Genomic DNA, 16306 nt, shown 5'->3' with positions numbered 1-16306 from the left:
ACACACACACACACACACACACACACACACCTATTTATCTGTCCATCCACATACATTATTTATCCATCTTTCTATCTATCCTGTCTATCTATCAATCAGTCTATCGAGAGAGAGAGAGTGAAAGAGAGAGAGAGAGAGAGAGAAAAAAAAAAAAAAAATTGCTGAATACACCCATTCCTCCTACTTTGTTTTCCACACACTGTACATGTAATTACACAGATTGCTTTTGCCGAATCTTACATACTTTGTCTTCAAATATTTTAACATCAGGCAGATTTCTTTCTTTCTTTCTTTTTTTTTCAGCTTAAACTTTGAAAATATTAGAATTGGACAAGACATACAATATAAAAAAACATGAATAATACCACAATAATGATAATGATGATGATGATGAATTACTACTACTGTTACTACTACCATGTCATTTCTCCCATTTGTAACATAAATCATTATAATTAGTTTAAAACCGTAATGCCAAAGGATAGTTATAGTATCTGAACAGATACAGACTGATAAACATACTGTACATCATTTCATTTATGCACACATACATACACACACAAAGACAATATGTATGCATAGAGAAATGAGACATGCGTAGAAATACTAAGACCAACACTTAAAGAGACCTCTGGACATACACACAGAAACAGACAAAGGCATATAGAAAGAAACGGACACATATACAAACATAAATATACAGACAAAAGCTGATACAGACACATAATGCCCAACAGAAAAACAGACTGCTAGATCGAGATACAAACTTGCATTACAGACAGACTCATTAGGAGACACATACAGCAACTGACTGACATACGGACCGACACAGACAGTCAGAAATAGACAAAGGCGGATAAACAGTCGCAAGGAGGTAGGAAAATATGGGAAAGACAGATAGACATGTACTGATTCGACCAATTGCAAACAGACAGACAGAGGGACAGACAGACAGACAGAGCTAGAAAGACGCTCATATTCTGATAAACAAATACTTACTAAAATACAGAAAATAAAAAATCAATTAGAGATTACATAATATAAATCAATGCATAAATTTATACAAACAAAGACATGCAAATACAGATACACGTAGATCCAGAGGCAAACGAGTAATCACTCATGAAAAAGTACATCAAATACACAAACAGACAACACCAGTGCTCCACAACTAAGTAGATGCTATATTCTCGTCGGTTATGAGGGGTTCGTAACACTTCCTTCTAAGCGATTTAATTTGCTTACAACACCTTGCTATAGTTTCCTTCGTTAGTTTAACCATTCTAATATGGTCATACGTTAGTTTAACCATTCTAATATGGTCTTACTGTGCATATATAACGGTACAAAATACTATTAACCAGACGTATAGAAATCAGTGAATAAATAAATAAACTGGTTAGGAATAGGTACGAGGGAGCACTTGGGTGCACCTCCGTAGGTTCAAGAGAACTAAAATTGTCTGCTTTAAAAATCAGTATGTGTTGTTTCCAGCATAAGGTCTGAATACAAGGAACGGTACAGTGAAGTACTAATTCGAACATTAGTCATCTTTTAACTCTCTCATGGTCGGGACAACTTTCGTGTTGTATTCCAGTCAGGACTAGACGATTTTATTCGGTTCAAAATTTAGTCACAGTAGCCTGAGAGTTAACTACCTGAAACTGCTGTCTCTGCATCTTTAACACTGAGCCGAGATTAACACATAGAATACGTGCTAGTCACGAGGTGATCTGGAAGGGTAGGAGAGTTGTAGTGTTGCCTTATTGTACCGTTGCGCAGCGGGAAATAACAGGAAAAGGACTAAAATATCCGCTAAGCTCAAGCGGATGAACTAGAATTCCACACGAAAACACCTGCATTAACGACTGCTGGGAAGGAAAAAACTTGATTTACCCGACATCAGTGCTAATTATATGCTCCATGAAAATTAATACCCTAATATTTTTATGGCAAATTAATCTTTGTTTATGCGACTGTTATGCGAAATGTGTGCAGTGTTAGCATGTGAATATCCTTGAATTAATTCATCAAAGGCGGAAAATATTTTGATTTATTACTTTGAGTTCCTGGATTCACAGGCATAAAATTTAGTCATTACATCATTAACTTTTCTGTTTTATCTGCGACTTGCTCTAACAAAACTGGACTGGGTGTGCCGAAAGTGCTGAAGAAATTCGGAAGTGTTCTCTGGAATAAATAAAACTCAGAAGCATTGTGTATGTCCAGTGCCATCCTGTGGGGGCGATATCCTCATGCACGTCCTGATATGATTATTACAGAGGCTGCAAAGGGCGTGGGTGAAGGTAACAGGAGACTCAGACTAACAAACTCAGAGAGACAAGCGATCAAACAGACTGCGAGAGATAGTCATACTGACTTATACACACTGACAGAGAACACACAACCTGATCTCTAAGCACTATACTCACACAGACGGTATAGTTAAACAGACATGGATATTGAGACAGATAAGATCGAGACAGACATACAGTATACAGAGAAACAAATGAAGAAGACAACCATACTGGGAAAGACTAACGGGTAACAGACAAAGATTAAGACAGTCCACCAACATTTTTTTCAGGCAGCAGGGAAATGAAGGCTGTATCGCTGTGTCAATGTAATTAAAATACTGTCTATATCTTAATAAACTGGTACCAACCCTGATATCTATCACAACGGTTACAGATGGCGTTAGTAAGACAGACGTAGAGAGGTTCACACACACACACACACACACACACACACACACACACACACACAGAAGCAAAGATACAGAGTGGTAAGAAAAAAAGACAATAGCTGAAAGACAACGATATGACAAAGACAAACACAAAGACCTACACACAGATAAAACACACAAACAGATCCAACTCGCAATCACAGACATATCCAACAAACAGTTAAGTAGAGAGAGAGACAATCCAAGAAAGAAGACATACAGACACACGAATACAAACATGCAAGCAGTTGGATAACCAGACAGCACACAACCAGTTCTTAAAAAAAAAAAAAAAAAAAAAATCGGGTAATGACTCACACCCGGTTACACCCGTCATGTGGGTGGCGCTAGTGAGGCTGATAGATAAACATTACCAAACACACAGACAACAAGTAGAAACAGATCAAACACACACACACACACACACACAAACACACACACACACACACACACATATATATATATATATATATATATATATATATATATATATATATATATATATATATATATATATATATATAATGCACACTGATGAAAAATAAAAAGACAAATAGAGAAATGTATAATTATAGACTTACAGATATATCCGAATTCGAAGACTATTAAAAAGGGTGCTAAACCTGTGTCACCTGCTCCTCCATACAAATTCATATACAGTAATCAACTCTATCCTTTATCAGTTCCCTGGTCTCATCAAACGCCATACCTCGCTTAAACGTTCATTTACCATACCTACCCACGTTGTTCTTGGTCTACCGGGTCTTCTCCCACCTTCAACTTACATTTACAATTTACACCACCTTATTTACATCCATTTCTTCTAAATGTCCATACTATCTAACCACACTCACTTTTACTCCCTTGTGACATCATTCAGGTGAAATTTTTCACTTCTATATTCAGTATTCACCTTATCATCAATATAATCCAACTTCACACAGTTTCTTTTTGTCGTATTCATCCTAACCAACAGAGAGAGAGAGAGAGAGAGAGAGAGAGAGAGAGAGAATTTCACAACTTCCTCACCCTTCCTCACGGACAAAATCCCCCCCTCCCTCCCTGTTATAACTATACAGTAACTCATATGTGTGTCTTCCGCATCCCACTCTTCCTTTTCTCTCTCTCTCTCTCTCTCTCTCTCTCTCTCTCTCTCTCTCTCTCTCTCTCTCTCTCTCTCTCTCTCTCTCTCTCTCTCAAGGGGTAATATTTCCTTTTTGTCACTTGCTTCTGTTTTCCCAGGCTCATGTCAAGTACTTAACCTCTCTCTCTCTCTCTCTCTCTCTCTCTCTCTCTCTCTCTCTCTCTCTCTCTCTTACCTTAACACAAGGACACTGCAAGCAGTCCTCATACGTCGGCGCTGGACAGTCTCCTGCTTAACTGGTAGGGTTTCTGGGGCAGTCTGGACAATCCCGAATTTCACCTCTCAACTCTGACCGATCACTGGGGAAAGGTTTAAGGAGGTGATGAGAGAGAGAGAGAGAGAGAGAGAGAGAATCCCCAGTCAGACACACACACACACACACACACACACATAAAAACACGCACACATACAGAGAGAGAGAGAGAGAGGAATCCCACACAAGGCATCGCATCACCATACCTGGGCTACAGACAATACCTGGAAAATCCTTAATAAATATGAAGATAATTCATTCTTATAAGTTGTTCTTGTTAACACCAGATAATTTGATTAAGTTATAGGGAGACAGTTCGGTATATAATTCCTTTATCGCCGTTTCTTTAGCGGGCAATCTTACCCTACCCAGTGGATCTGTGCTATCATATAGTGTGAGCCTGACAGGCATACACTGTATGATAGCACACACACACAGGCATTGCCTGAACAATATGTGTGTTTTTGTGTGCAAATGAATATTTCTATTTTATGTGAATATTTTTGATTTTCATGATCTTGGGTTAGGTTAGCTTAGGTTGAGTTAGCTTAGCTTAGCTTGTCGGATGAGCCAAAAAAGGACCATCAAGGTAAGTTAGGTTACTTTAGTTAGGTTACGTTAGGCTAAGTTACTTTAGTTAGGTTAGGTTAGGTTAGGTTAGGTGGCAATCAAGGGCTCCCGCAGGGTTAGGAGGTAACTAAGACTGTCAGTCATATTATGGTTATTATTCATTTGCACAACAAATCAGGCCTCAAAACACTCAAATGAACTAAAAAAAAAAAAAAAAAAAAATATCATTTTTGAAGAAAACACCAATAATAGGAAACGGCAAAAAGGAAATATTTACTGACATTTCTTTATAAAATGAGTTATTAGTGACTATTTCTAAGCCCTTCAGTACGAGGAGTCTTTTATTAGTTGGCGTAATCATCTATAGTCGCGGTGCAGGACTCTGAGGGTGTGATTAGCGTACCCTGGCAACCTCCTATTCAAAAGTGCGTCCGATATCGTATCATATTATACACGAATCATATTATTATGAACGAATATATTATACACGAATATTATTATACACGAACATATTATACACGAATCACATGCGCCTCATATTATACACGAAATGAGACGCACTTTTGAATGATAGGTTGCCAGGGTACGATAATAACAACCTCAGATTCGCGCGCCGCGACTATAGTAGTAACACCAATTTAAAAATTGTTTTGAATGGGATAATTAATATAAACTATTTTACCACAAGATCATCCAGAGGTGAATACAATTATCTGATGGTAACAAGTATGAAATCTAAAATAACGTTTAGGCATGCCGACTCCAGACGATTTTATTCAGCTTACAGGGATTTTTTTTTGAACAGATGGGTTTGTAAATAGCCTTATACAACTTCTTAAGTGCTGGAGATTTATCGTTAGCTGGATACAATCGTTTGGTCGCAGCAATATGAAAAATAAGGAGGCCATAATCGCTTTTGGCTTCTGTTTTATGACGAGGTCGTGCCAAGGGGAAAGGAATAACTGGGTGGTAGCAGGGATGAAATCTTATACAGAGTTCAGCGTAAGAAACAGGTTAATGAGATGGATAACTACGATGAGGTGTTGTCACCGTTGTAAAGAGGTTGATGGCATGCAACAGTACGACGAGGCCTGCTTCCAGTCTGTCCTTGCTGCTGCCAGACGATTTTAAGCTTAGGAGGACTCTGGCACTGTAGGGCTTAATGTAGGCTATATATTTAATACCCCTCCACTTTGGAACAAGGTCTCTCCCATCATGAATAACATCGTCTGGTGGACGCAAGAACTGAATGCAAAATACAGCACTGGTTTATACATTCGACTCTCGTTTTCTCCTGGAGTTTTTCAACTACTCTGGGAGAGCCTCTTGTGATGAAGGCTACGTGTGATCAGTCCGATAAGCCGCCCCCAAGGAATTAAACCGTCTGGAAGTGGTAAGATTAAAACATGTCATAACAGTGAGATGATGAATTCATACACACGACCAAAAATAATTGAGCTCATATATTTATACACCTAATATCATTCGTACATATCGTATAAACTGGACAGTTCTCACTTACGATAAATAAAAACGACCCATCTATAGAACACACACACACACACACACACACACACACACACACACACACACACAAAGTCCAAATTTTCTTACCCAATCGGTAGAGAGGTGGCCTGCAGTCTCAACGGACCCAGGTTTAAATCCCCGCTGGGGCAGGGTACAGTTTAAGGATTTGAATTTCATTAAATCAAGCTTTACCGACCTACCAGATGACCCGCCGACATGTCCTAAAGGTACCCGAGCTAATACCAATACACCATTCCTGTATGAGTCAGCCCTAGCATGTATTCAATATGGACAGTGGGTGTTAGCGCTGATGTGGTGACATGTAGAGGTGTATGATATGTACTATAGGAGGACTGCTGGGCCTTGACAGCAGGCCGTGCAGCCTATGCCCAGAGTCGGACACATAAAAAAAAAAAAAAAAAAAAAAAACACCATCATATAGAGCACCTTGGAAGACATCTTCCCTCTCTGACGGTCAACGACACACTGCCAGTGATGCCATTTGCCAGGCCTGCCAGGTAAAATCTTGATGAACTACCCAAACTTTCTTGTTGCTTACACATTACAGTTTATTCCCGAGTCTGTTAAACATTACCGAGCTCTCTCTCTCTCTCTCTCTCTCTCTCTCTCTCTCTCTCTCTCTCTCTCTCTCTCTCTCTCTGATCAACGAATGTAGTCCAAAATGCCCTAAAATTTGACACATTTACCTTGTTTCTCTGTCAGCATCAAACTCACTCTAGAACTGAGCAATTACCATGCACCTGGCAACACCGAGGCTGCTTGTGTTTGACTGTCTCGTTTAAAGGTTCGAAAGGCCACCAATACAATGCCAAATTTCGGTCGCATATTGCACAGTTTTCCCCAGACACAACAAATAGCAGATTTCTATAACCTCCACACATAACACGTAACAGCTTACACTTGTGGGCAGGTAGGAATCTCAAACAGGACAGAACGAACGAACACGCATCAGGAAAACTCTGCGGAATGACGTCCGTTTTCTAAGAATGGCCTTTAGGACAGAAACTTATCAGAGTTTTATTATTGTGAATGCTGTGGCCGTTTAACAAAAAAGAAAGAAAAAAAAAAAAAAAGCAACTATAGAAAGAGTAAGCCACACTAGCCTAATAGTATATAATCTTTATGTGACGTGATGCAAGCGATTCGCGAATAATTTTGTCATAAAATTCAGCTACGGTACAGCTGTGCCTAATGGTAACCAGTCTTCATTATATTCACTTAGTAAATTTGTGCATATGTACAAAATTACTGGGAAATGTAAACACACACAACAGGGAACCTATCATATCCCAGCCCAACCTAACTGTGTCTTGGCGGGAACACTACCTACTGTACTACTCGTCGAGGCGAGGATGTGAAAGCGATTCACGATTAATTGTCAATATTTAGCCCTGGTTGTGCCGCATGGTAGCCACTTATTCATCGCCTTCATTTAGTAGAGCAGGGTACATGACAAATAACAGGGAAACGTCTACAAGGCGTACAGTACGTGCTTTGACGGGGGAAGTATAGCGACCCTTTGAGGTTGTTAGATGGTGCAGGATTGACTAAAGTATTAATTGCTGTAGGCAATTATCGATGAATTTAGTGAAAATTTTGCTCTAGCCGTGTCTCATGGAAATAGTTCAGTATCATATTAATTCAGTAAATTAGAATACATGTGCAAAATAAGAGCAACACAGCTAGAAAGTGTATTTTACTGTTACCGTCCATAACCTAATTAAACCAGTTTGTCGGGGAAACAACAAACCACGATTGATTGTCACAAAACTAAGTTATGTCTGTGCCCCATGGTAATCACTGATTACCATATTCATGCAGTAAATTGGAGTATGTGTACAAAATAACCGGGAAACGTCTTGCAAGCATAAAGAGTGGCGAACCGACCATAACCTAAACTAACTTAATCATATTTTGACGGAGAAACGGCAGACTAAAGGCCTCGTCGAGGTGAAGTCGTGAAGGGATTGATAATATATTTTGTCATTATATTGAGCACTAGCTGTGCTTCATGGCAATCATTCTTTATCATATTCATTCAGTAAAGTAGATAATTACATAAAACACCAAGGAAACATTTTGATAGCATTTATCACAGGGAAGGTATGTTTTGATGGGGAGACGACTACCCTTTGTTGGTAGGAGGTGCAAGAGATTCTAAATGAATTTTGACCTACTATGCTCTTGGTGTGGCCAACAGTAATTATTCATTATCCTAATCATACAGTAAATCAGAACACACGTATAAGATATCAAGGAAACGTCCATATACTGACGGAGAAACTACGGTACTACGGACCCGTCAAGATTAAGTGATAGTGAGCTTTTACTGCACTTATTTTATGTAAAAACTCATTAAGAATAACTTGTTATGCCCTCCAGTAATTATGCTTAAAATTTTCATTCAGTAAATCAGAATACATGTGAAAAATAACGAGCCAACGTCTTGAGAGTAAACAAATCAAGGGATAACGATGGTTGGTCGGTGACAGAGAAACAGTTCGGGAGAATATATACTACCATGAAATTCAAATTTCACTCAGCACTCGACGCACAGAAAATTGTTGCACCTCTTATTTGTGATGTGAATAACAAAAACCTGATTGTTCATGCACTCTGTCAGAAACAATTCATTGTTTTACTAATCAGTCTTTTACAATGCACAGCTTTTCATCCAGCCTTAACTCCACTTACGACTTTTGTACCTTACTTTGCTGACTCGGAGCTGAGGAGAACGCTAAGCAGCATCGATCGTAGCACTAACAGCAGTCCACTCAGTAAAGTACTCCAGGATGGGACTTGAGTAGAAGTCAAACCTAAATGCTTATTAATGTTCTCGTATCTGCGAGGAGAGCCGGTCTCACTCCTACAGTCCGACGATGCATTAGTTTATTCTTGCTACCTCCAGACGATTTCTAGGTGACCGTGATTTCTTGTACCAGCAGAAGATTATAAGATAGAGGATTATCTCTTAGCGGCGGAGTTAATGAGATCTGTCTCTCATCCCTCCTGCTCGAAATTCATCTCCTAATCTAAATAAAATTGATTAAAGGTACCAAGTTCATATAAAAATCTATCTATCTATCTATCTATAGCCCGACGCCCTAATCCCGCAAAGGGTGGCCGCAGACAAAACGCCTCCAAGTCACTCTGTCACCCACCATTTGACTCCCCTCCCCCCAACTCACCCCCCCCTCCCTCATATACCTCTCAACTCCATCCCTCCACCTCATCCTCGGTCTACCCCTCCCTCTCCCTCCCTCCACCTCACCTACATACACCCTCTTAGTCAGTCTTTCATTCTCCATCCTCTCCACATGTCCAAACCACCTCAGTGTATTTCTCCTAATCTTTTCAACCACATCCACATCTACCCCACAACGTTCCTTCACTTCTTCGTTCGTCAACCTGTCCCTCCATGTCACTCCACATGCTCCTCTCAAGTAACTCATTTCCACTGCTCTCACTCTTGACTTATTCCCCTCTTGCAAGGTCCACGCCTCGCTTCCATACGTCAGGGTAGGGATCACAATACCATCATGCAGTGACTTCTTAACTTCCATACTCACCTCCCTATTTCTCATCAGTGCTTTCAGTGTGCCAACAACCTTCCTTCCCTGCTGTACCCTTTCACGTACTTCATCCCCCAAAGTTCCATCCTTACTCATCACACTACCCAAGTACTTGAATGCACTCACATTCTCCATATCCTCACCATCCAACCTCACTGCACACTCTGTGACTTCATTCCTCTCAAACACCATAACTTTACTTTTGTTTACATTAACTTTCAGCTTCCTCCTCCTACACACTGTCCCAAATTCATATAAAAATACGTTATTGTAATTATTTTATTTAGTTTAAGTACAGTTCAGGGTGGAGAAAGGAGCCTGGGTGTTGTGTTTTGAGCTGTGTGCGTGTGTGCCAGTGTGCATGCTTGTGTTAGTGCGCGTGTGTGTGTGTGTGTGTGTGTGTGTGTGTGTGTGTGTGTGTGTGTGTGTGTGTGTGTGTGTGTGTGTGTGTGTGTGTGTGTAAATAAACAGTTTTGTCCCGATTTTAGCGACAATTGTTGGAGGGGTTGAGGGTCAGACAGGGAGCAAAATCATCCCATTTTATAACAATAAGTCAAAGGTCAAGATCATAACATGACAAGATCAACCTAAGCAGTATTAATCCGATGCAGACATAACTTTATGGATGGGTTCGGGTTATGGCAAACGCAAAGATATTCTATTCTGAAACCGATAGATCAAAAGTCATCGTCATAGGGAAACGTCAGAGATGAAGGTCACTGGGTTAAGTTAATGTAGACGGTTCTGATCTGACCTGAACAAACTGGTGGAGGGTTTAAGGGCTAAGTAAGAATGAAGGATTTCTATTTTGGTGATAATCTGTCGAAGACCAAGGTCACAGGGCAAAATAAAATATCTGGCCCACAGACCAGTTGGTGGGCGCCGGTGTCGCCTTCTCTGAGTGCTCCTTCTTGGTAATTTTTGCATTTAACGCATTCACTACAAAAAGTCTCACCTCATCTCCATAAAATCGTCTGGAGGAAGCAAGAAAGGCGATACTGGTATCGCTTCAAGAGGTTTGCATGGTAACAGGAATGACATGCATAATTCACCGCTGTGAAGGGTTAAGAATTCACACACTTAAGGGTGGTTGTAGAATTAGCCAGGATGGGGAAAGGGTAATTCTGGCTGTCACTCCCCGTGCGACAGGTCTGGTTTGCGTTGGACATAACATGGACTGGTGCAGATAGACATGTAGAATTTGTGTGGATTATTACTACTGAATGAATAATTACACGTACAAAATGACAAGCGATAATTTAAAATAAAAGGAATAAGAGAAAATCATACGGGAGCTGAACGCCAGTCGCCCGCCAGAATATGCTGTTGGCCAAGACCAAGATTTAGGCCATAGCTTGATACCCTGATGTTTTCATGATGATAGCTCAAGCCATTCATGAGATATAATGGTGCTAAATGTGGGCGATAAAAATTAGTTGACCTTTTGCAGCCGTTTTGGTGACCTTGACCCCTAGTGCGCATTTTCGAAATTTTTCAAGATTTTGGCTATATATTGATACACTGAAGGTTTCATGTTGATAGCTCAAGCCATTCATGAGATATAATGGGAACACACACACACACACACACACACACACACACACACACACATGCAGAGGCAGGCATTCTCTCTCCACCTTCTAAAGGCGGCCGATAATTATTGTTGTTGGCTTAGAGTGAACGCTGCATCTTAACCCTTTGGCTTCGCCGAGGTTCTCTCTGTTGAATAAAAACCACATGGAGTTAGTTGAGTCTCTGCCAGTTTGGAATCACTGGCCAACACGTTCATCGGAATAATTTTATATCTTTTTTTTTTTTTTTTTTTTTTGTATGGTGGATTTATCTAAGCTGAATTAAATTGCCTGACGATTTGCCGGGATACAATACACGCCTCGCACTTTCTGGGTAAAAAAAACAAAAAACAGTCAGTCCCGTGACGTAGTTTATTGGTTTATTCTTGCTGCCTGCACACACTTTTATTTAAGTTAGGAACACATGCTAATAGTGAAGGGATAATGAAGGGCAATATCTAGCCTATCCTTCTCGAGAAGTCTCTTCCGAGCTGAACAAAACAGTTTAGAGAAGTCAAGGGTAATCGTTAGAATGTGTCATCGGATTTAAGGCGTTAAGAACCGATAGGGTAAGAATTCGTGTAGATTTTTTTTTTTTTTTTTTATTGAGCCGCCAGGTATATGAGAGTAACGCGTGATTATTTTCTTCGTCTTGTGACTGAAGAACATTTTGAAATAAATCTTTGTTACGTCGATACTGAGTAACCACCAGTGGTCGTCTTCACAGGGTGTATTACCCCCATCTATCCACCATCATCCTCGTCCGTCCCCAATATTTCTTTTCACCCAACCCAAACTTGATGTAATCCTCCACACTGGACGTCTAAGGGCTATCCATGACTTCACATTCCCATCTCATGCCGCTCCTCAGAAAACAATCATCTTCACAGAATGTAATTGTCCCACTTTGCCCCAGTACCCACCACCACCTCAGCCCACCCCATCCACTACTCTCCGTCCGCGCCACCCATTCATGAAAGACTTAAATTAATATACTCCAGCCACCGCACCGTAAATACTAAATGTTAGCAAACGTCGTCACAGGTATTATCAAAATCTGTCTACGGTGACTTAGCACGCCCTAACAGCCTTGTACATGGAAGAGTATAAATCATAATAAAGTCTTAAATCGGTCTGCTTGGGTTCGAACAGGACCGATTTAACTGGAATGATAAGAACACTGGCTATTTCAGTGGTTGTAGGCCCATTAGCCCTCCTCAGGTAGAGGTCGGTTCATGTTGCATAGAAGGTAGACGTGGGTCTCTCAGACCCACAAATATAAAAATTTGAGAAAAATGTTCATGTTTCATTTATTCCCAAACTGGAAACATAGTAACATATCTAATGATTCTGCAGCACAAACATGTAAAAAAAAAATAAACTGTTCTTTTCTTTTTATATTATAACAAATAAAAAAAACTAGAAAAAACAGTAAAATTAAAAAAAAAAAAAATAAACAATAAAAATAATCTGAATGGTTGCTTGAGTGGTTCCATTGCATGGTATGGAATGGTGCTTCTTGGTGTGAAGAAGGAATGCCAGACTCTGCAATTTTAATGTGCAATCAGGGAGAACAAAAGACCCACACACCTCAGAGAGACATGGGTCTCACATACCCGTAACATATAAAACCACACTTATACTGGGGAAACGGAGAGAGAGCTTGAAGTAACTCCATCACCCCTTGCATGGATACACAAAGTTAGGAAGCTACTGAGAAGAACAGGGTTGCCGGGTATTTAGAAGTTAGTGAACTAGACAATTGGACGGGGGGGAAAGGGATGTCTCACTGACCCACCTCTACCTGAGCAGGGTTAGAATAACATCGGTCTTGGGCGCAGCCAAAAAGGGTCGCTCGTCCCCCCCTTTCTAACAGAATTGTGATGGGAAGGTAGTCATTTTGTCATATATATTTTTATGTTTTCATTCAGGAATTAATAATCATTTTCTGGGTGGCTTTCTTTACTGTTTAACACTAGATCTATCTTAAAATTAATCTAGATGCTATAAAAATACATTCTAAGCAGCGGTATTTCAAGAGAAATGTCAAGCATAATTCAGGTTCCCATTGCAAAATCTTGACTGCGCACCTGACATCAGGTCAGGTCCAGTCAGCGTCCAGGTTCAGTCCAGGCCATCAGGACCAATTAGATCCCCTAAGGACCAATTACCTCCGTCCAGGTTTACTAATGTTCTAGTCACGCCTGTCACACCTATTTCCGCGTAATCAGGACGTTTTCAGCGACGTTATCGCATTCAAGTAGAATTAATTAATTAATGATAGAGATCTCATCTTGGTGTTCCAGGTAAATTGTTTATGTTTTGTGACTGAGTGTGTGTGTGTGTGTGTGTGTGTGTGTGTGTGTGTGTGTGTGTGTGTGTGTGTGTGTGTGTGTGTTTTGGAGCACTGGACCAACAAAACAATGAACACCGGACGACTGTTCCTTTGGAACGTAGGAAAATTTTCCATAATTGTGTGTATATAAACAAATACCCGACTCGCCACACAACGGCCGTATCTCTTTGCTCCTCACCTGTGATAGTTTTTCCACGTGTCCAGCCATGAAATTACTTATCACGGTAGCGCTTGCGGGTGTTATTGTAGCTAGGTAAGGAGAGTTATATTTTTGTCTAAATTGTCTGCTTTTTGGTAATAACAGTATTTAAGATCATAGATAATGTTTCATTTGCATAACTGATATTTTGAAATTTGATTTTTTAAAGTTATTTTGCTCGCCAAATCATTCGCGCTGCCTATACATTTTTTTTTTCTTTTTTTTTTATTTTTTTTTTTTTTTTTGGGGGGGGGGTAAATTTGAGGAGGGTTTTTGATCTGAAGTGGCTAAATTTAACATTCATTGCTAGGAAGAATCTCTGGAGGTGAATGTGCTAATCATGAATAAAAAATAAATAAATAAAAAAGACAAAATACAAATAAAGAAAAAACAAAAAAAAAAGACATTTTTAAGTAAGAGGATAAACTCAAGGAAACAGTCAAGCAATTGGTCTCGGAGTTTTGGCTCGAGAGAGACCAGCATTACAAAGTGCATCGCGGCGTGGGGAAGGTCGGAATTTATGATCAAACACGGAGAAAAATCATGGCTGATTCGATTCACGGCGCGCCATACAGCGATGAACTGTCTATAAATACTGTCTGGCTAGCGCTACGGTGATGATGCATGAGCTGAGCCCCGCGAGCACCGATAGAGTGTGTGCGAGTTGAAGAGAGCATGGATGACGTGGGTCACGTGGCCATTCTCGCAGTAATAATCTCCGTGTGCACGCAGGCATGTTTGCAGCTGTGTTCACCTCCGTGTACTTCACTTACGTGTATGGTGTATGCAATCCCAGCATCCTTCGTACACGTACACCACAGGTTTAGCTAGGTCGCTCGGAAAACGTAACCACAAAAATTGCTCTTTTCCTATGTTAGTTTCTTCATGCCAAGAAACAATGAAAGCAGAAATATTTTACCTAGATGTTCAGTTGTTCACATACATTAAATTTTGTAAATATATTTCCTCCCTTAGAGGGGCGTAGCAAGGTTTTTGGAGCAACGGGGTCCAAGTCAGAAATCAGTGGCTTTCAACCTTTCGAGTTATGACCTTTCAGAGCTTCCAAATGGCTATCACGGAGGCCTGTAATGACTTTTGTGACCTTTTTAGAAGAAATTAGAATATTTTCTAATGTTTCACAGCCACCCTTGTTCACCTATGAGTTGGGGGGCCATGGTCATGTGGCCAAGTGGCGTTTCTAGCCCCACTAAAGTGGGGGGCCCAACTGTGGGCCGATAAATCATCTGTAGTAGCAAGAAGGGCAGTGAGCAGACCCGAATGAGGGCCCCTTTCAAGAGGGAAATCTGTTCTCTTAAACAAATAATGGGTACGACCGTAAGAAGGATTTGGAGCATTTATGGAAGTAAAATATATATTTTATATTTATGAAAATTTTTTGCTCCCCACCTCTGTATCCCGAAACCCCTTCGGTTTCTTGTGTAAGTATCCTGAAAAATAGGTAGTCCCCCTTGACTGCTCACGAGAAACGAAAGATGAATATGTTGTGTATGGAACGTTTGGGCACGGGTAAAGCTCGGAGAGAAGTGAGAAAATTAGTCTTCCGAACACCAGCTTTCGCACGAGGAACATACAGCTATCCATGACTACGATGCAAAGTATGCAACATCATACATTATAACTTCCAAACCGTACTTTCAAAAGTTTAAAAACTTAAATAACTTTCAAAAGCCGTAACATCGGTGTGCAGGGGTGTAGTGAGCAATGACCGCGCCCTGGGGTGCCTGGAAAATGTTTGACACGGACCAGAAAAAGAAGCAAAATTGTCACAGTCCTGGTGTGGACCCTGGTCCCTCCATACTCTTGAGTTTTGGCCCCAGGAATTATCTTCATTGCCCTCTTCTCTCTTTCATTTTCCTTAGTAATTGTCTTCCCAGAAACTCCTCGACCTCATTCAACTCATGTGCGATAATCAACTTAAATTCGTTTAAAAGGTGCTGAGTATCCCATCGATACATAATCTGCGACTGTGTGACTGGGGTACTAATCCACTCACTCGAGGGGCCGAGACGCCCGTGAAAATTGACCAGCAGTGCAGCACCTGCAGGCTGCAGCTACTTTTCATTCATTCAGCAGACACATAAATTCTTGGTCTTTGTCTTGATCTTGGAGGATGTGGTCATAGTCTTGGTCTCGGAGGGTTTGGTCTTGGTCTTGGTCTCGGAGGGTCTGGTCTTGGTCTTGGTCTTGGTCTCGAGGTGCCTGGTCTTGACTACAATGCTGGGGAGGAGAGAAAAAATGATGTGTGATGGGTGTGAGACTTTGGCGTTTGATATATATGGCGTGGGAGATTCTATCACGTCCTTTTTTGCAGCATTGCTTGTTTAGCGCAGTTAGGTGATCTTTTATT

This window comes from Coenobita brevimanus, chromosome 4, assembly GCF_032717465.1.
Source record: "Coenobita brevimanus isolate Jiangsu-jjx chromosome 4, ASM3271746v2, whole genome shotgun sequence".
NCBI classification, from domain to species: domain Eukaryota; kingdom Metazoa; phylum Arthropoda; class Malacostraca; order Decapoda; family Coenobitidae; genus Coenobita; species Coenobita brevimanus.
The sequence above is the reverse complement of the archived record's forward strand: the minus strand, read 5'-3'. Positions refer to the sequence as shown.